General features: G+C 41.4%; 1 long non-coding RNA gene across 1 annotated transcript; it reads left to right on the top strand.

Moving 5' to 3' along the window:
• The first annotated feature begins 219 nt into the window (after nucleotides 1-219).
• On the top strand, nucleotides 220-5,329 carry LOC137522451 (uncharacterized). Its single transcript, XR_011022298.1, has 2 exons — nucleotides 220-303; nucleotides 4,881-5,329. It is a non-coding gene; the product is annotated as an uncharacterized lncRNA (long non-coding RNA).
• Nucleotides 5,330-5,939: the final 610 nt, after the last annotated feature.

Here is a 5,939-nt window from a genome sequence, read left to right as displayed (position 1 = left end):
AGGCATCACAAATGCTGCATTATAAGATGGGAATCTGCGGAGATGTTCCGGACTCTGGCCGCGCTGTCCCCGCACTCGCACATCTCCTGTCACCGCTGGAGGGGTGACACCTGTCACATCTCATTATCACCAGCCTTTCAGCAGTTTCTGGCACTGGCTGGCTAAATACAGTGGAGAAAATCCCAATACAGTAATACAGTCATTTCTGACAGACCTGCAGTCACACCATTACCGTCAATCCGCGATACACGTGGAGGGAGAGCGCACAGGGGGCCACTTTGGTTTCTTACCATTAGCCATCAGGTAACTATACTTTGTATTTTACATCTTTTTCATTCCGCATTTTGCTGCAGTGTCAGTGCGAGGTTCCTTACAGTTAACTACCTATCTGGATTGTATATTAACCATTTCAGCCCGCGGGGATTTTTCACCTTATGCATCAGAGCACTTTTCACCTCCCATTCATTCGCTAATAACTTTATAACTACTTAACACAATTTATTGATCTATATCTTGTTTTTTCCGCCACTAATTAGGCTTTCTTTGGGTGGTACATTTTGCTAAGAATTATTTTTTTATAAATGCATTTAAACAGGATTAATAAGAAAAAAATGGAAAAAATTCACTATTTATCACTTTTCGTCCATGATAGCTTTAAAATAATCCACGCTACCATAATTAAAACCTATGTATTTTATTTGCCAGTTTGTCTCGGTTATTACATCATTTAAATTTTGTCCTTATCACAATGTATGGCACCAATATTTTATTTGGAAATAAAGGTGCATTTTTTCTGTTTTGCATCCATCACTATTTACAAGCTTATAATTAAAAAAAAATGTTCGTAGTATACCCCCTTCAAATGCATATTTAAAAAGTTCAGACCCTTAGGTAACTATTTTTTTTTTTTTAATTGTAATTTTTTTTCCATTAAACATTTTATTTGGGTAATATTTTGGTGTGAGAAATAAACAGTTAATTTTTAATGTTATTATATGTGTAAATTGTAATGTAAAAAATATGTAAATGTAGTTTTACTATTGAGTTTTACCATTGAGTTTATTTTTTTCTCCTTGTGCTTCTCGATCACCGGAAGGGGGACAGGGAAAACATTTTTTGCAGAAAGACTGAAGCCTCTAGTAAGAGCGCTTCGGTTTTTCTGCTGGGAACACGCATCGGTGATCGGGAACCATGCTCCCGTTCACTGATCCCAGGGCTACCGGGTGACAGCATGGGGGCACGGGGGCGCGATCACTCGTGGGAGCGTGCCGAAGCGCAGCACCGCAGCAGAGAAGCCGTCTGGACGTGAGGATCACGTCCGGGCGGCACAAATGGTTAATAGAGGTCTGAACTTGTCATTTTTATGGTAGTGTCTTAGGAATGTAGGTTTACAGCTAATTATTAGCAGCTTTTTTCAGTATACTTTTGAGTCACTGGCTTACTGTCTGTACATTGTAATTTATACATTTGTGTTCCTGCTGTGCTGGGATATATATTATTGATTGCATTGTTATTGTAGACCATTGCTCTCAGTGGTATTTTTTCATTTTTTGGGGGGAATTGTATATTCATCTTGTGGCCCCCTGGTGCCACGCCATTGTTTTTAAATGTTTTTAATGCTCTGTGTAGATGTCTTCAATAAACCTATTTTCTGATTAGCGTATACTGGTTGTCTTGCACATATTGTTCTTCAATCAGAAGCTCTTTTTTTGTGTGTATAACACCATGGAAAGACAAGAGTCCAGCAAGAGGACAGACGTGAGAATCACCATATTGACAGTGATTCCTTCTTAAAGTAGCAGGGACAGCCATACTATCCCAGGAAAAGAACCACATATATAAGTAGATAAATACTTGTTCTACTTAAACAACATATGTGTTATACTGTCCACGTTTTGATTTTAGTGAATTTCAGATAGTAAATAACAGTTTTCTCTAAACTGTTCCAGGCTTTTCCATCTTTACTGCCTGTGACAGAAGCCAGTCTTGATTTCATTTCCTCCCTTACTCTTTTTTTCTCCTAGAAACTGCACTGGCATACCAAGCTTGCTTTGTAAACAGATGTTAGCACAATATAGATCGTATTTCAGCAACTTCTGCAGAGGGGTGAGGAGTATTTCTCTTCTCAGCATCATGTCACACTGAACTGCCCTCAGCCAGTCAGTGAGGAGCAGGGATGTGGGAGGGGTGATAACAAGCATCCCCCTGCCCAGCATTGTACCAGAAAGAAGCTAGGCTGACTGAGATAAGATTCATTACAGCAAAAACATTTATGATTATACTGGAATGCTTGCAATGCAGGGTCAGGACATAGACTGTATAATGAAAACAGAGCAGTGGGTAAACTTAATTTGATTTTCTGGCTGACCATTCCGCTTTAATGTATCACAAATTTTTACTGAAGAACTTCAGGTAAAATTACTATTTTAGCTATCACTTATAGATCTTTGTATTTTGATTAGGCTGAGTGAAGACTAATGTTCTGGAATTCATTGTCAATGGTACTTGAAAGATATAAACAGAGAAAAAAAAGCCCACTAAAGTGCAGTATGTAAATACTCAAAGCGTCTCAAAATGAATAATGGAATGGTAATTACAAGTGTGGGTTTCCACAAAGGCAACCACTGCATGAACAGGTGGGGAGAACAAACTTGACCCCACTCGGGTTAAGACGTTGCTCTCTGTAGTACAGGAATTTCAAAGTGACACCCCTCCACCAAGGGCAGACAGCAGATTCATTCCAGAGCTCTGTCCTTCAAAAGGTGGGTCCGTTCTACTGTGCAGGCGCAAGCCGTCGGCAAGAGCTTGTTGAGGTCTCGCACCTGCTCGGTAGAACGGACCTGATCGGGTTTGGCTTTTTCTGCCAAAGCCCGAGAGGCTCCATGCTACTGCACATTTGCAGTGCGGCCACGCTTTGGGGGTCCCAGCACTGGAACGATCTGATGAAGGAGGACAGGGGAAGCCTCTGGAGGATCCAGAGGCTTCTCTCTACCAAGGTAAGTATCTAACTTTAACAAACCTCACGGGTTTGCTTTAAACCTAGATGGTTCTTTAACGAGCCTCTAACGAGAATCTAGCATGTGTATGGCCCCCGATTCCTCTTGGTGCCTCTGGCAAATCGCCTTGGCCAACTGTAGGCTGTGGGCATTGTTCTCCTGCACACCCCGCCCCTACATGCCACTCCATCATGCACCCGCCACCATCAGTCCTCTACACCCTGGCACTGTAAAGTATTGCTTTGCAATAACAAAGCTATGAATTTTACATGGAGATCAGCCATAGCAGCCTCTGTATTGCTATCAGTGCAGGTTTCCTTTAACATGCCGCCAGCAGATACAAGGACACAGACATCTTATTGAATTACCCTCATTCATCACCTCATTCTCTCTATATATAGATTACTTAGCTAACATTACAATAAAGAAAAAAAACACGCTGGTGACCTCAATGAATAAAGGAATGAAAAGTAATTGTTTTTCATAAAAAACGTATTAGCGCTCTTCCCTGCGGGGAAGTGTCTACACGTTATTCCAGGGTGCCAATCGCATCTGTAGCCAACCCTTACTAGACTCCCGCCTTTCACCGAGACTCCAGCGGGATTTTCCCATAATTAAGGTCTTTTTTAGTAAAAGCAATTTTGCAGCTGACAGTTAATTTTCCCTCCATCCCAAGTGATGAAATCTCTTTCACTCGTGAAATCCCCCCGCGACTCGAAGCACAATCGATGGACAATTCACAGACGCCAGCCTGGTGATAGATGCAAATCCCCAATGTAATATATTCAAATCACCGCTTGTAAATCTGACTATAGGCAGGTTAATAACATTTTCTTCCTGTATATATTTACCTTTATGTTAGAATGCTTACTGATCTCTGATTGTTTATTATTTTCATGTTCAACATGCATTTTTTTTTTCTGTGATTAAACTGGCACTCTAACCAAATAGGTAAGAATGCAATTGAAATGTATGGAAAAGCATTGGATGGCACTAGTAATAATAATGCACAGCCACATACCTCTGCTGTTCTGTGTAGCCAGGGGGTGATACTATTATCTAAAGTCTATAACAAGTAATTGGAGGGCTGATGGATGGGTTGGGCACATGACTTCCATAAGTAAGTATTTTCCGTAGTTTAAAGGGACTCCGAGCAGTGCAGAAACTATGGAAAGATGCATATCATTTTAAAGCTCTCTTTCTCCTCTTTCCAATGATCTACAAACCGCCGCCCTACGCCTTTTAGTTTTCGCTATTTTCGCGATTGAAATTGCCACAGCGCGATTTCAATCGCGAAAATAAAGAAAACTAAAAGGCGTAGGGCGACGATTTAGGGGTCGCCAGAAAGAGGAGAAAGAGAGCTTTAAAATGATATCCATCTTTCCATAGTTACTTGTATTACACAGGACGACACTTTCCCCAGTGTCAGCAGAAAAAGTCGGCCTGTGTAATACAATGTAACTATGGAAAGATGCATATCATTTTAAAGCTCTCTTTCTCCTCTTTCTGGTGACACCTAAATCGTCGCCCTACGCCTTTTAGTTTTCTTTATTTTCTCGATTGAAATCGCGGCCGCAGCAATTTCAATCGCGAAAATAGCGAAAACTAAAAGGCGTAGGGCGGCGGTTTATATATCATTGGAAAGAGGAGAAAGAGAGCTTTCAAATGATATGCATCTTTCCATAGTTTCTGCACTGCTCGGAGTCCTTTTAAGCATAATGGAAGGTCAAGTAGGTTAGATAAAGAGAAGGTTAAAGAGGAACTGTGGGGAAAAGAATGTAATTAATAAAATTGCATATTTTTCTTTTTACAATATTTTATAAATGATTTATTGAGTGTTTTCCAATTATAAAATCTTTCCTCGCCCTGATTTATACTCACCAGAGACGGATACCAGCTCCAGAGAGTCATCCGATCAGCCACAAGACCCCTAAGGGCATTTGACCTCCTCTACAACTCCAGACTGCAAAGCACTTAGGATTGCCAATGCCCCCTCACACCCTGGCCATCACTTTTTCAGTCTGTTCCCATGAGACCGCAGGTTCTGGACCACAGCCACCAGAATTTCGAGGCAAAGGAACGCCCTTTTCCCCTCTGCTGATAACCTCTTGAATGTCTCCCACCTCCAGCACCCTCACCCATCACTATTTTCCCCCTAAGGTTGCTGCTGAAGACAGACTGTCTTGTTTAACACAGTGCTTGAAATTGTATCCTGTGGTCACTCCTATTTGTGCTTGTTGTATTATCTTTATTCTACTTAAAGCAATGTTTGTGCCAAACCCAATTCTGGGCATGGCCCAGTCGTGCTTGCCTATTAAAATATGTTTGATCCTGATACTCTGATTTATACTTTGAAATGTATCACAGGTGGTGACATCTTTAGTCCTGGTAGTGGCAGGTGATCTCGGTTTCTGAGAACTCCTAAGCCAGTACAGAACATACCTGGTACCCCAGAATGTGCTGGGAGTCAGAATTCTGCATATCTAATTAGCCTAGACTAAGCATCACTGGGAAGGCAGAGTTACATAGAATATACAGCAATATGTAGCTATAGGAGGTGTTTTTGATGTTGAAACCAGGAAAATTAATGTAAAAGTGGGTAGTCTGAATAATTTTGTGGGTTAGTAAAAGGTGAAAGGTCACAGCTAAAGCAATCCTGAACTGAAAATAAACATATGAGATAAGTAACTGTTCAGTATGTGTAGTAGCAGTTAGGGTTGCTGCGGTATACCGGTATGACGGTATACCGTGGTTTGATTGTGCATAGTAATCATACCATGCGCAATCTCGTTTTACCGATTTTCGTCGCTTTCGACGAAGCGGCAGGGATGCGACGCAGTGGACGAACAGCAGAAGGGTGAAAGAAATACTCACTTGCCTGTGGGTCCTGCGCGTGTGTATTACCTACTAATTCCTCTTTCCTGTTCTTGCGTTCCATCTTCC

Source organism: Hyperolius riggenbachi, chromosome 6 (assembly GCF_040937935.1).
Source record: "Hyperolius riggenbachi isolate aHypRig1 chromosome 6, aHypRig1.pri, whole genome shotgun sequence".
NCBI classification, from domain to species: domain Eukaryota; kingdom Metazoa; phylum Chordata; class Amphibia; order Anura; family Hyperoliidae; genus Hyperolius; species Hyperolius riggenbachi.
Note: the sequence above shows the minus strand (reverse complement) of the source record. Positions and strands in the feature narration are given on the sequence as shown.